This window comes from Crocodylus siamensis, chromosome 2 (assembly GCF_052110815.1).
Source record: "Crocodylus siamensis isolate JL-2025a chromosome 2, ASM5211081v1, whole genome shotgun sequence".
NCBI classification, from domain to species: Eukaryota; Metazoa; Chordata; order Crocodylia; family Crocodylidae; genus Crocodylus; species Crocodylus siamensis.
The window spans coordinates 96,021,088-96,037,024 of NC_143396.1; the positions used below are offsets into that span (position 1 = coordinate 96,021,088).

The 15,937-nt window shown below is 41.7% G+C and overlaps 1 protein-coding gene across 1 annotated transcript in view; it reads left to right on the plus strand.

Annotated features, from left to right (window-relative positions):
- The first annotated feature begins 3,784 nt into the window (after nucleotides 1-3,784).
- The window catches only part of TRIM2 (tripartite motif containing 2), a 146,102-nt gene continuing 133,949 nt past the window's right edge, over nucleotides 3,785-15,937 (plus strand). The window contains exon 1 of the mRNA XM_090036429.1: nucleotides 3,785-3,893. The gene's annotated coding sequence lies outside the window, so the exon portion shown is untranslated. The remainder of the gene's footprint in view (nucleotides 3,894-15,937) is intronic.

Consider the following 15,937-nt stretch of genomic DNA (forward strand, 5'->3'; position numbering starts at 1 on the left):
CATAAGGAAGAACTTCTTTACTGTCCGAGACCCCAAGGCCTGGAACAGACTGCCGCCAGAGGTGGTGCAAACACCTACTCTGGAATCATTTAGGAGACATTTGGACGTTTATCTTGCTGCGATCCTTTGACCTCAGCTGACTTCCTGCCCCTGGGGCAGGGAGCTGGACTCAATGATCTTCCGAGGTCCCTTCCAGCCCTAATGTCTATGAAATCTATCAAAGTGGCCACTAGGAGGCATTGCGGCTTCCCTGGAGCCCTGTCCTGCCACAGGTGCTCAGCAGTTGAGTACCTATTTCAGGCTTAAGTCCCATTAGGATTAAAAAATGAGGCATTTCTCTGCTTATCTCATGTGGAGTGCCTGACCTGACAGGCATTCCCAGAGCCCAGCTACTAGATCAGGCCCTGAACCAAACAAGAGCTCAGAGGTTATAGTCCTCACCCGGGAAGAGAGAGAACTGAGTTCTGATCGATGCTTCCATGAATATTTAAATAATTTCAAATGAAGTATTCATTGCAGCTGGGATGGCTACCCAGGTTTTGTTTCCCTCTTCAGAGAGTGCCTTAATCACATGCCTGTAGGATCATGCTCATTGTCACTCGCTCTCTTTCACCCAATTAATATTTAATTATTCTTCATAAAGTAGGATAGATGCAGGAAGTTGGATTGGGAAAGTGCTGCCCTAGAATACCCTGGAGCCTAGTGCCTAAGGCAGTGTCATGGGAGATTAGTTTCAAACCCCCTCAAACAGAAGAGGGACTTGAACAGAGGTCTCCCATATTCTCTGAGAGAAGTCTAACCATTGAGGGAAGTCACTGCTGCCACCTCCTCTTTGGCTGTCTGTTGTGTGAAAGGGTAGGCATAGGTCCCTAACTCCAGAAAAATGTCTAGATGGAGTTAGTTATTCTGCAACCCAGAGTAAGATATCTTAGTCCTGGATAGAAGTGTGACTGTTCTGGAGATGGGGGAAGCTTCAAAGCCATTCCTGCCTGCTCCATCCAGGCTGCTTCAGGGCTGGGCTGACCTGGGAACTGCAACAGCAACAGCAGTGATGGATGGGGAGATTCCTCCTCCCTGCACCACTGCACCTCCTTTGGACCTGCCTGTCTCTGTTCAGTATTTGCTGTTGGATAGCTTGGAAAGCTTCATGTTCAGTGTTCTGTTTTCTGTGAATCCCATTTTTAGGCACGTAAACTTCCCCATATATTTTATATGGAGTCTAGATGCATAACTCAGGCCTGTGGATTTCACTAGCTTGCAAAACACCTTAAAGTAAACATGTGCCTAAGTCCTCTTGTATACCTGTCCCTCAATCTGTATACTGATAAGACTGTTACACTGGGTTTTCTTTTACACTTTGCTGCTACTGTGCAGTAGCATTGCCAGGCATTAAGTGTGGTGCAACACTACTGTGCAGTAGCACTGGAAAAAAAACATGCAGTGAAGGCACTGCACGCTAACACTGGTGACTGCACAGTCATTTAGTATTTACTTATGCAAGTACTAAATGACTGCACAGTAACAACTGTGTAGTCCGCCGCTCATGTAGACGCGGCCTGTGTGATTTAAACCTGCAGCAAATGTAATTCCTTGTTGGTTGCTCTAACTTTCCTCCACTGTACTCTTGTCCAATCAGAAACCATATCGAGCTGAAGGTACCAAGCGTAGCACTCTCCAGATGAGCACGGAGAAAGTAGAAGGAAAGGGATTTAGATGTCACAATAATCAGGGTTGTGACGACTATTTTTTAGGCTTTAGGCCATTTAGTGGAAACCACAGCCATTAGTTAGGTTTCTGGCCCTTTATTTTATGCATGGGGAAGGTTTGGCACGAAGGACACCAGATGGACAGCTTTGGTGGAGGAATTCCACTCTTGAACTAATTGTCCATGATGTGGGGAGAGTTGAGGCAGAGTTGGTACAAGTGTCTACAGCAGTACTCTCCCAACCTAGAGGCAACTGGTAATCCAGCTTTCTTAACTGGTGAGGTACTAACTACAGAGTGCTTCGTAACATGCATCCCTGTCTATTAGAAACCCAGCTAAGAACACAAAGTAATTTCACACCGGTCACTGAGCATCTATTGCTTGGTTACTGCTTTAAGTCATTACCTACCTGGCTTGATTTCTGAACTACTGATTTAGAAGTGAAAAACCTCCAAAACCCAAATCTTTCCATTTCCCAAAAGCATTGTTTTATAATCTGATTAGATCCTCTCTCCCCACTGTGGATTTAGACAGGGTAATCTCTTCTGAGTTCCTTGAAAGGGATGAAAGTGGAGCACACAGTAATGTGTCTGTGTTGCTCATGCCCCACTGTGTACCATGCCTTGTTGACTCGAACAGTTCCTTTCAGGCACTTCAGCACATTTTAAAATTTCATTTTACCTTATTTCACAGCATATATTTCAATGATGAAATCCCTTTCCCCCTATTTTATCTAGATCTGTTATTCAATAAACTGTTGATTGGTGCTGGCATTATCAATACTGGTAATAAATAAAACATGCTAGCATACTGATAGCTGCTATAACAAACAGTAAGGTTAACAGCAAAATACATGACTTTTCACCTTTATTGTGTAAAAATCCTAACAATGTGCCTAATTTATTTTGATTTAGAAATTGCTTTGCCTTGGTGTGATGCTGTGGGAGTGTCCATTGCATTGTAATCTTAATGTGCTTTTTTTTTATCCTACATTCATATTGTAATTTGTCACGTGACTGTATTTCTTGACCTCCCTAAATCACAACTGGCTCTAATTTTATCACTGGAATTTCAATATTTAATTTATTTAACAAACAAATGACAATCTAGGCCATATACATTATGTAAGGTTGCCATAGCAACAGATTCTCGGAGGGGAAAACTGGCTGCCTGTAGTTTCCACAGAAACCACTCCCTGCTGAGACAGGTGCCTTGAAGGGAAGGGAAGGGAATATAAATGAGATGCAGAGGAGGGGGGGAAGAAACACATAGATGTCATATGATCTCTGCGGCATCCATACGTTGCACCAGGATTTTTTTTTTTTTGGCTTGTAGGTTTTAGTGGTAAAACCAGCACCATTTCACTGTTCTCTCATCATGTAAACTCTGATTGCTGCTTCCTCACATGGAGCTGGTTTTGTTGCTTGAGATTTGGAAATGCTCCACCTCAGCAGTGAACTGAAACCGAACACATCAGATATTAAGGTCCAGTGCTTTAAGAATCACTTTGCATGGGAACATTTCAATGGTAAATGAGAACCTTTTTTTGTTTTTTTTTTGGTCACAAATTCAGCAAAGCAGGATAGGGAAACATTTACTTTTACGATGTAGAAAGTGCAGGGGGGCAAGAATAATTTTCAGTTAATTTGGGGGGTTGTGTTTATACAATTTAAGGAATATCTAGGGTGAAAGATCAGGTAGTGGTAAAAAAGACGAGGAACTCCACTGTCAAGATTTAGGTACTGGAGGAAAAAATGAGTGCTTATAGTTTTAATATCACTGTGACACTTATTAACATTTCCAAGATTTTTTTTTGCACAGCTTTTTCATCAGGCAAAAAGCAGTGATTTATTTATTTTTTCTTCGAAGACAATAATACTGTGACATTCCTGCAAAGCTTAGTGCAGCCATAACTGCAGATTAACAGGCTGGCTCCTTCATCTTCATCCTGTCATCTCTCTGCCTCTTTATGGGGGAAAGAGGCTGACATGGTTATTAAATCTGGCAGCTGTGTTACACGCGCATGGGAAGCAAGTAGAGCAGAGCATATAGAAAATGAGTAGCTTTCAGATAACAGCCGCCTTTTCACTGCTACCAAGCCTGAAAGGCAGTCTAAAAAGCTCTTTCTCTTCTTTGTAATCATCAGTCACTGGATCAGTGCACAAATATCGCAAACACAATTGCAAATGTAAGTATTCCTGGCCTCTGCGCTGCTTTCAGATTGCTAATTAAGGTTTCTACCTCTGTTGTTCTGGCTGAAAAAGCAGAGAGATGAAAGCCAATAACATCCCAACTGAGTACTGAGATTGCTTTTAATGGAAGAGCTAGAGATAAAAAAGGATCCTTGGTAGCTTTGTGGAGCAAATAGGTTACCGTTGTGCTGGCTGATTTTTGGATTGTGTGTGCTGCTTCATTTGTGAAGGGAAATGCCAGGCACCTGCTGGAAATGATGGTTGTTTTTCTGCTTGGATTACATAGCCTTAGTTGTGCAGTTAGAATAGTACCCAAGCAATATGAGACTGCTTGTAAGCACAAAGGAGAGAAATTTGTTGTGGAGGTTTTCATCTGGACTACTCTTCTAAAAAAAAAAAATCTAAAACCAGATTCCTATTGTCTTATTGAGTCAGCAGTGCCATATTACAGATGAAAACCCAAACTGTCATCATAAGGGGCACTAAATCTGCATCTGAACTGATAACAATGAAAATAGTACGGTGAGCCATGCATGTTTTTCACCTGTCTTGCACTCGGTGTACTTGAAAAGGATCTTTGTTTGTAGGAGGCAGGCGTGCTGAATAATATGGTGGTTGAGAAGCGGTGGAATTGCAGGTTTCCCAGCGCTGCAGACAGATACAGTAAACAAGAGCTCAGGCTTTTGTTGGTGAGAGCTGTGCCCATAGACTCAGAGCATCAAAGAGATGCACGTTGGTTTACATTCTCCTGAGTCAAGGCTTCTGTAGTGTGGTTATCCTATTGTTTTGAATGTCAGTTATAGCTGGGGAACTCTGATTACGTTATGGATGAAACCTGCATGTTGGAAACAATCCACAACTTGGATCACGTACATGTTTCAGATAATTGCATAAGAAATGCCTGTCATGTCCAATGTGTTTGAGTTATGATGTCAGGTTTCTTTATTATTTTACAGGAATTGTTGTTTTCTGGGGACTGTCATGATACTGTAAACCATGACAAAATGTCACTACCAGAAATCATATGAACAGGTGACCAGCACAAAGTGACTAGGATTCCAGCAGCTTTTGTATCATGTGGGTTTTTTGTACTGCAGAGTTTGGGCCAAGTGTACCCCTGATGTAAAACCAGTGATGTCACTGTTATACTTGAGATGCATTTGGCCCATATGTTGTTTAAGGGGGTTTGCTTCTGCAGAAATATAAGCCTGAGTTTCTTCCCATATGTATGCCTAAGTTTCTTCCCATATGTATGCCTATTCATTGCGGCTATTAAGATTAGTTTGAGGGCTTCTGTTCTTTTTCTGTATACCTCCCTCCTGCTCAGAGAGCTACAGATTGGCACTATCTATGGAAATGGTCATTTTTATGACATTTGTTAGGGTTAAGCTTCCCACGGGTGATTGGCAGTGAGCCAATTGCTGAGACAAGCGGTGACTTTTAAGGACAATGTCCTTCACAAAAATGTGAAAATATTAAAATGGCAGGCATCAAGTGCTGTGTGGGCAGGGAAACATCAGCAGGGGAAGGCACTCAGCTAAAGGAAGTTAATCCAGTGTTTGGATGGATTAAGTGCTGAAAGCCTCAAAAGTAAGCCCCTGGAATGCAGAGAAATGATCTTTAAATGTACTGAATCCATTCAGTTCATCTGGGAGGATTTGGGACAGGGATTAAAAATCTGAAAGAATTTTTAAAAATCTATTCAGAACATAAAAACATAAACATCTATTTAGGACATAAAAACCTAAAGCATTAAAAAAAAACCTTTTAGCCCTGTCAGCTGTACTTTACATGTACCAGATTTCCTCTCAAATCCTTCATCCCTGCTGCAATTTGATTCTGATAGAGGCTAAGGAGTTCAGTGATGCACAGCTGTGCAGTAAAATTTTGAAAACATGTGCAGTGACTTTTCAGGCGGATGCTCAGTGAATATTAAACAACCTCCTGGTGCTGCCACCCAGGGACAGAGCCTCATTTCGTATTATTTGTATTGACATTTTTGACCTTTGTGTGAAGGCACTGGAGTTTAAACATAATTGTGTCAGCTAATGTGGCAGCCTCTGTAAAGATAATTCCTCCCCCCTCCAATTAAACTACTGTGCGTAAGCATACCTTCTAATAGAGAAGGCATCAACAGAACTTACGCACCCAGTTTCACTTTTGTTCTTTCTGTCAAATATTTTGGCTATTCTCTGTCTTTTATGGTATGGAAAACTAGATAGTCTTTGGGGCTGACCTAGGGACTAGCTTAATCCTTTAAGGTTGACCTCACTAGAGTGGAACAGAGTATGCAAATCTAATGTTAACATGTATGATGGGAAGCAATTACATTGATTGTGGAATTTCTAGTCTTCTCTGTTCTAAGTGCAGGGAATATTGCCAATATGGGTAAATGCCAAAAACATCAAGATTTTAATAGTACAAATTCTGTAATCCTCTTTAATGGTGCAAACTCTATAATCCTCTTCATTAACATACACCAAACAGTGAAGATGTAATAGTCTTCTCCAATGTTTCTGCCCCTTTTCCCCTGGAGTGGGGCCCTGCCTCCTCTTCAGATAGCTTTCCCCACAGAGAAAATGACATGCTGATTTTCTTAGCTTCCAATACTCCCTAGCACTAGAACAATCCCTGTTTTCTCCTTCACCAACTGAAAACCTCAAGTTGCTTCCACTCTTGGTTTTACTGTCAGTGTAGAAGGGCTTTGGTCACTCTGAGTATGTCTGTCTGGCCACTGTGCCACCCCCAGGTGTACTACCATGAAGCATGTACCACCCTCTCACTCCCGCTCCATATACACAAACCCTCAAAAAAGGAAGCAGCGTAACTTTCTTGTGGCAGAAGCATAGGCATGGTTTTAGGTGTGCTTATTATCTTATGCTCAGTGCTGCTCCCAGGTGGTTGCATGACCTTATTTCCAGGATTTGAGAATAAATCAGTAGGATGTGTTTCAAGAGTGCTCTGGGGCACAGCAGGGAGGCCATGTAGGTATGTTGGTTTTTCCAGAGGCATAGGGAGCTCTTTCAGCACCCAGGGCACAACAGGGGAGGGGGTTATGCTGACCACTGGAAAGTATGGGAGGGCAAGCAGGACCTAATGGGCATCTCCTGTGGCAGTAGCAGCTTGTGTTGTTCAAGACAGCTTCAAGCTGTGCTGCCAAGAAGAAACAGGCAGCAGTGCCGGTTCGTTGGTGTTTCATTCTTCCCCCACTACAGCCCCCAAGTGCAGGAGTGTGCCTTCAATGGCAAAGCCTCCCAGCATCATTCGAGCCTCCCCAACCCTTCATATACACTGCTGGGTGCTGGGCTGTGTAGCACAGGCCTACCCAAGCTCCTCTGGCCAGGAAAAAGCACCACAGAACTGCACGAAAGGTAGCGAAGACTCATCTAACTCAGTGCTCTGCTCCCCCTATCCTAGTTACACTAATGGTTTCCTTTCTCCTCAGTTATTGATATATTGCTCCTTCTCCTTGCTGATTCCCACTAAAAGGAAACAAGACGGTTCAGAACAATTTTCCATAAATACTCTGCAACATTTTTTAACAAATACTCTTTAGGCTTGTTTGCCCATTCTGCGTTGTTTTTTCATGAGCATTTTTTGTGATTTGAGTTTTATTTGCTTTTGAACCAGAAACCTGACTGGAAGACTGCAATTATGCTCATGTAATCAGGAAACGGAAACAAAACCATACGAGTAATCATAGCTAGACAGCACAGTTGAGATTCAGCTTTTGACTTTCAAACAGCAACCCAGAGGGTAAACAAAATATATGACATTTTCACTGAATAATTTTGAATAACAAATCACAGTCTCTTTGTAGATATTTCATGAACAGGATATTGGGCAAAATTATTGAATAAAATATTATCTTATTGAATAAAATAAGAATTCATTCATTCATCACTGATTAAATTGTCCTGAGCTGGGGCATTGCATAATGTAGCCAAAGCCTGAGTGATGCTACACTGTCAAAGTATATGATATGTTAGGGTCTGTTTTTAAGCAAATGTGAGAGAGTCATTAAATTTGGCCTGAAATGTTAACTGTTGTACTGGGTGCAATCACTTCATTCTCCATCACTATTATTATAATTAGTGTTGTTTTTTAATTTTATTATCACAGTATGTTGGTGGCTCAGTCCTTAGTCATGACTTGTCATCTTTGGTCGTATATAGAACAAAAAGATGGTTCTTGCCCCAAACTGCAGGGACCAGAGCAGTGATTATGTTAAATAGTTGTAATTAAAACTGTCAAAACACCCATCAATTTTCTATTTGTTTTTTATCAATGGGTGCATCCACACATGCAGGTACGTGTGCTTGCAGCAGCTCAAGTAGCAGCGGCACAAATTTGTGCCGGAGATTTGTGCCTTATCACATGTGCCTGAACATGAACTTTGGTGTGGGGCAAATTTTGCCACTTGGGCAAACTGACCCTGCTCAGCTCCTCCTGGACTTTTAGCCAGGGGGAGCTAGATGCTGGGGGGCCACTGGGCGACTCTGCCTGCAGCAGGCCACAACAGTCCTGAGGGCCCACTGCTAGCTGCTGCCACTGGGGGTGGTGGGGGCTGTGCACTGTGGGGGCAGGTGGAGGATTCACCTCTCCCACACAGCCCCCCCCCCACAGTTCCCCCCACCCCCACATCCCTACTTATGAGGGACAGAGCCTGGGTCCAAGCCACCACTGCCAGCCTTGCCCTGCTTCTGGAGCAGCAAGGACATGTGGCAAGCATAGAGATGCTCTGGCTGGGTGCTGGAGCATCTTTTTGGAGGACCCAGACTTTGGTTGCTTCAGGTACACTCCAGGAGCACGCCCTGTGCCACTTTTTTCCAGCATGCTTTTTTTTAATACTGGAATTTGCCAGTATCAAACTTAGAGTCCACACTGCAAATATTCAGCACAGGGAATATATTTTTTTTGTTCCTAGCATGCCTTTTGCAGCATCTCAAACTGCTTTGAGATGCCGCAAGAGGCATGTGCTTGCTCATCTGGACGCAGCCAATATGTTTTGGTATACTCATTAGATTAGTTTACTTTAAATGAATCAGTCATGAAGATACTTAATACCAAAACACATAACTTTCATTCCTTTTGAGCACTGATGTAAATTATGCCATAATTTTGAGCAGCCAGAGATACAGCTAATCCAGTATTTATTAGGTAGCTATTATAGTGCCTTGCATATAGGTGGAGAGGAGCTGGTAATATCCTGTTTGTCTTGAGCAAAAAGCTCTTGTGGGATAAGCTCTGTACAAATGATATATACACCAGAGTAACTTTTATAGTGTTATAGTTTTACCCCTGATTCATCATGGGATAATTCTATACTGAATTGGTCAAAGCCACAACAGTGTAAAGGTTTATGCTGTCTGGTCCTTTTTTATACCTGTTTAAAGATCAAGTACATCAAAATAAATGTGTCATCAGTCCAGACATTTACATGTGTTCTTTGTATGTAATGAAAATATTAAAATGCCATAAAATGTTCTGTGACCTGGTTCAAAATAATTCTCCTGACCTAATGGCAGTATTTCCCTTGCAGTTGCTAATATGCAGCTATTAACTTAATGAAGTGTACTCACTGAAATGAAATCATCTCACCAAAACATAAAAGTTAATTATTAAGCAGTTGTGGGCCACTGATGATAATTCCCTTAAATTCATTAGTATGAGGTCATTAATTTAATGGAGTATATTCACCTAAATTGAATTGCAGTGCAGAGCATTGAAACTAATTGCCAAAATATAACAGCAACAACATGATTTCCGGTCCCTCAAAGAGTAATTTCCTGCACTCAGGCCCTGATTCTGCAAGCTCTTCCCCTTCTTTCTTTGCTCCTCTCCCAACTTGCAAGAATTGTTTTAATAGCAGATTTCAGTAGCACATTGCACAGCCTTAAATGCTGCCTTTCTTCTCATGTTTTATTTTAAATCCAGACTGCAAATGAGGAGGCAGTTAGCATGTACATAAACTGGGGAGGAATCTGCTATTTAGGCTCAGAGAAATCTCTCAGACTTGCAAAACCATACTGTATCTACAGCATCCAGATCTGGAAAATCTATACTAATTAAATGCATGGGATAACGTAACTGGGCAATGCTCCATAAATAGAATGCTATCTCAGCATTTCTGTGATTTCTAGGTGGTGGTTTTTATTACGGTCTGAGCCTAGTGGTCCATTATGTTAAACTACACAAGTGCAAGGGGCCCAGTTGCAGTGGGTTTGAGGAATAAACTATAACTCTGAATTTCCTGATTTTAGTTTAGTTTTAAGTTCTGAACTATTCTTAGCAGTAACCTAACTTTTTGCACTGTTTATGTAAGCATGGTAACATATTCATAATCATAGCAGGCACTGATATCAGTCAGAAATTTAAATATACTCTGACAGTCCCAACCTTGCCCTTTCCCTAAAGCAATCACAAGAATCTAAACTAATGCAAGCCTCTGAATATGGAGAGCCATTGTACACATTGCATATCTTTTTGGTATCCAAAGCAGTGTTTCTTTTTATATTGCAGGGAACAATGAATAAAACAGTCCCGAAAGATTACTTAAGAGCATAGAATTAATCATAAATCCAGCTTGGTCTGGATGGTTGAAGCACTATTTATCAATCATGTTAGCTAGTTGTCTGAAAAGGATTTTGCATCCTTCATTAGCAAAGGAATAATAGGAAAGTGTCTCTTTTTATGAAGCAATAATATGGATCCCAACTGGGTAAGCAAGAAGGCCAAAGGTAAAATAATTTTCCCCTTGAAAGATCTGGATCGCTACCAAGAAGGTAAGGAAGCCCCCTCCTATTATTCCACCACCAGAGCGCATAGCTACAAGTGATAGTTCAGTGTTAAAATTGTAAACTGGACTGAACCTTGTCTGTGCTTGGGTCACCCACTGGGCCTCCCCTAGTTTCAGCTTTGTACTCAGCCCCTTGCGCCTCCATAAACAAGCTCCTTGGAGTGAAACTGATGCTCCGTTATGATTGTTGGCTTGGAAAGCACATTGAATGTGAAGTACAAAGAAAGGTTAGGCTTAATTTCATACTTCCCCAATTCAGTTCTGAAAGTGAGAATGATGGTTCTGGGGTGGGAATGGTAGAGGTCTGGTACGTACTGAACCAGGAAAGGTGTAAGACCTCTTCCAAGAATTTGTTCTGATGATACAATGTAGTGGTACAGCTGCAAACCTGACTGACTGAAAATTTTCTTTTGTTTAGTACCATCAGCAATAGTGGGCAGTAATATACACCTAGATTTCAAGGCCACAAGGAACCACGACTATCATCAGCTCCTCTTTGATTCTGGCCTAAGAACCTCACTTAATAATTTGTTCATTGAGCTCATAATTTCTGCTTGATCTATAACATATCTTTTAGAAAGCTATTCAGTCTTGATTTAATTTAAAGACTGCAAGTGATGAAGAATTCACCACTGCACTAGGTAAGTTGATCCAACGTTTAAATCGTCTCACTGTTAGTTTTTTGCTACTTATTGAGTTGGGAACCATTAACTTCAGGTCAGTTTTTAAGGACCGAGAGATTTTACATATTAAGAGAGCTGGTGAACTATTCCATGAAAAGTACTGTAATGAATTGACTAGTCTTATGTTTTTCACTGGATAGAATCAGGACTGCTCGAATCGGTCTTCAAATCTATTTTGCTAACACTGATTTCTGGCTGAGACCTGTGATTTAGGAATAAGAAGCTCTAGGTTCTGATGCTTTGAAATGCCAAGTGCCAAAAGGGTACAGCTTCATAACAAATGGTTACAGATAAACAAATGGTGGTTATGGATTTGTTACAGCATAGTTAGCTTCAAGACATATTATAAATTACTTATTACTTAATATTAGGCATTTAGATCCACTTAAATATGCGATGTTTCTGAAGCACATTAACCATAAGCCAAATCCCACTATCAAATAAATAAATATAAATCATAGTAAAAATTCTCGGGGCAGAATTTTGTCCTATTGTGATCCCAAACCCAACATACTGCTGTACATAGTCGGAAGGCAAGTGACTACTTTTTTCCAACCAAAATGAAAATTGATCCATTCAGTTTGAAATGCAAATGTAAGAAGTCAATGGTTTTTTTATTTTTATAAAGTCAAATGGCAGTTTTAAAGTAGCAGGCGAAGCTCTAAACATAGCAAGATTTGTTTAGAGCTTATATGAATACTACGGCATAGAACGTGGGCTGTGAAATCTTGAACATCTAAACCTTGATCATAGCTGACAAGAGAAGAAACCGTTATTTTCATTATACTTAAGGGGAAGCTGATGGTGGTTTGCTTTCATTCTGATTTTGATACTTTAAGCACTGAAAATAAGCAATTATTGCTAACTCATTTTGCCAGAAATTTTCATTTTCTGGTCTGCCTCAGAAAATCAGGATACAGGTGAAATATTGTACAAACTTACTGATGTTTTTATTTCTGAGAAGGTTCAGGTTGATCATTTAATGGCAGCAAGTAGTTATAGCATTGGCTCGTGGCTTAAGGTATTTAAAAAACAGCTCTGCTCTTAAATTCTGAGAGTTTTTGCTATGCTTGAAGAGGAGAGGGCCCAGAGGAACTGACCCTCAAATCTTTTATCCTGTCTGAACTCAGAAGAGCAGGGACTGAAGGGAATCTGTTGCAGCTCCCTGATCCTCAGTCGTTCAGCCCTGGAACACATGAGAGCTGTTTTTGATCAGCTCTGACTTACACAATTTGGAAAAAATTCTTCAGACCTTCAACCAGTGGAAAATTGGGAGAAGCAGAGCTCTGTTTCACCACGTTACCAGCCTTCTTTGCATCCTGCCCATGCCTTCCCCACCTTCCCCTGGAATGTGCCCAAATCTTCCCTCCACCACAGAGGAAGGTTGGAGCCTGGCATGGCATGCTGCTGTAAGAGGAGGCAGTAGCATCATTGTTATGTATCCTACTGTACATCCTATGAGCTGTGACTTTTAATACAGCCAGACAAAGATGTTGACTAGGCAGGGAGAGAGAAAGAACAAGCATTCTTTGAATTATTATTGTAATACGGTATAAAAATTAAGAATAGTGTCTGTTCTATTTTTAACTGTTTAGGGTAACAGATTGCCTGTTGCTTGTGAGTATGTTTCTATATGGATGTTTATCAATGTCTTTATTGTACATATGTCCACTATTGTTTGTTTATCTATATCTATAGAACAGATGCTCCAATAATACAACTTTAACCAAAGAGGAATTGATCAACAGCACAGCTGGGGCATGAATGGTACAAGAAACTCAATCCATCATTTTTCAAAATGCCTGATGAATGACTTGATTGTTGTCACTAACAGTTGTTGACCATTTTATTTATGATAAACATACTATGATCCCACTGTGAGCCAACACAGCAAAATACAGTGACAGGGGAGGATTTTTTCCATTAACGACTCGTGCCTCCTGATACTTGGGAGGCACGGCAACCTCCCACAGGGGGCGGCATGGCTGCAGGGACCGTGGTGACATCGGCGGCAAGGGTGGGCTGAGCAGGGACTGCCTGCAGGCGGCTGTGGGAGTGTTGGTGGCAAGGGGGTGGGGTGGTGAGCGGTGACCACTTGCAGACACTGGCGGCAGCGGCAGCAGTGGCCAATCTCGGGGGGCATGTGCCCCCCCTAACCCTCCTATGTATTGCCTATGTCTTTTTCCATTCAGGAGGTTTCATTCACTCCCTAAGTGCCACTTGCTTACACTGGAATCCAAGCCCCACTGATGAGTGGGTCAGTGGTGTCCAACTGTTTCTTGGGTCTTGTCTACCATAGAGCCTACAATCCCAAAGGTGAGAAAGTAGAGCCAAGAAGCAACAGGACCATGCTGTGACACCCTTTTCTGGTAGGACTTCTAGGCAGCTCTCTCTGGACTGTAAAGCTGCTGTCTTCTGATAGTTGCTCCCCCTTAACCCCTTTAGGGTTGAATGTGACCACTTTTACTGAACTGGATTTCATGCATCTCCTTTCACATCTCTCTTTCTTCATTAGGGTTTTATACGGCTGCCTGTTACTCTGCTAGCTGAGTATCTTTTACATAAATTTAGTAGCTATACTGATGTCTCCAGTGCACTTCATGGGGTCTATAGCACTTCTCCCTTTTCAGAGCAAATTTTAGTAATCTTCTATTTTTTATTTTGTTTCGTAAGGTCTGTTTTCATCCAATCTCTAGAAGTTTGTTACAAACCAGGCCCGCTTGACCAAGAGTGCTTTGTTTTTAGCTTTGGCTTGGCCTTTGTGATTAACTTTGCCTCTGGAAAGTGCAGCTGTTGTGGTGGTTTATAGATGGAAATTTGGTCTTTAAAGGAAGCAGGATTTGATCCATTAATTGCTATAAAATTGAGACTAAAGCCTGAAGCTGGTATCAGAAGCTGACTGGAAGGACTTGAAAAGGGGAAGGAAAAATACTCATTCTACAATATGCCCATACAGTGAGTATATGTCTTGAAAACACTTCCAGTGCAAGGTCCCTTCAGGATTCCTTCAGTAGATTCTGTTATGGAGTAACATATAATAAGAAATCTATGTACAGGTTTCCCACGCTTTATGTGGGTTCTGTATGTGGGAATTTGCTCTTATGAGATGACCCTTTTTATACTAAAAATTAGTTATATGCGAGGTAAATTCACTTGTATGTGATCTATGTGGTAGAAGCGGGCAGTCAGTTGCTTTGTGTGGTGCGTTGTAGTCCAAAATATAGTCTCCTGTGTGGATCTGTGCTTCTTGCTTGTTGTCTGTGACACATGTTTCTGTAGTTGCCATCCCCATTATCATGGGCAACTGGTGCCACCTTAGTCAAGGGGGGGTATGTGTCCCCCACCCCCGTGAACAGTCTACCCTGCAGCCGATCCCGTTGCAGCCAATCGCTGCAGCCGCTTCCAGGAGTGGCTGCGGCCGCTTCTGGGAGCAGCTGCAGCGATCAGCTGGTGCTTACAGTGTGGGTACCGGCGGTGTCAGCAGCGAGGGGGTGGTGGCAAGCTGTGACCATCTACAGGCGCTGCTGGCAGTCTCAGCAGCACCTTTTCACAGGGGGTGCACCACCATGATCAGGGTATGCACATGCACCCCATGCACCCCTAATGCATCACCACTGCCCATTATGATAGCGCCCTGTGCTTGTGTGTACTATCTGCTGTTGGTCAGTACCAAAATTGTCTTGTAAAAGTGGTAGAAATGGGTCTGGGATCAGTATAGTCGAAGTCACTACACTGTAAAATGGGTTCCCTTTATGTGAATTCCAGTTATGAACCATTTTCCAGGAACGCATGTACAGCATAAAACAAGGGAAACCTGTATACGTGTAGATACTATTGCAAACAAAAAAGCTATATTAAAAAAAGCTCCCGTGTTTAAGACGGTCAAGCAAAGCAAAAGCTATGAAATGCCCAATTAATGTTGCCTGTGCAACCTTAATACAGCTTTCTAGTGTGTACAGATTATGACATAGTCAAGTTTGTGTAGCTTTTCATAGGAACTACACAAGGTATATTCCTGGCAGAAAAGCCTCCCTCCCCACCATCAAATTTCAACTGACTTGCTTAAATTATGGGACACTAGTGTTTTATCCATGAGAAATCACCATAGTTTTTAATATGGGAAAAACAATCTGTTTTCCTTAGCTCTCAAAAATGACTCCATTTCTTTGGCCTGAAACTTTGTAATTAGTCACCTCTAGGTAACTGTCTGGCATGGAAGATTTTAGTTCTAAGCAATTGAAAACAAGTCTCATAATGGGAAAGGTTTGGAAACTTTCCAGATAGGTGGTGCTATCAGCCCCAGCTACAATAAAACAAAAACATGCAACATCATTGATATGTTACAGCAGAGGTTCCCAAACTTTTTCTTACATACCCCATTCCAGATTGACCAGCTGCCTGCATACCCCTACATTTTATATTTTGTCCCTTAAATGCCAATTATTATTATAAGGAAAATTTAAATCCACCATTACACAATTTCTCTCATGTACCCCCCAGAGATGTCTTGGGTACCCCCAGGGTTACACACCACAGTTTGGGAACCCCTGTGTTAGAG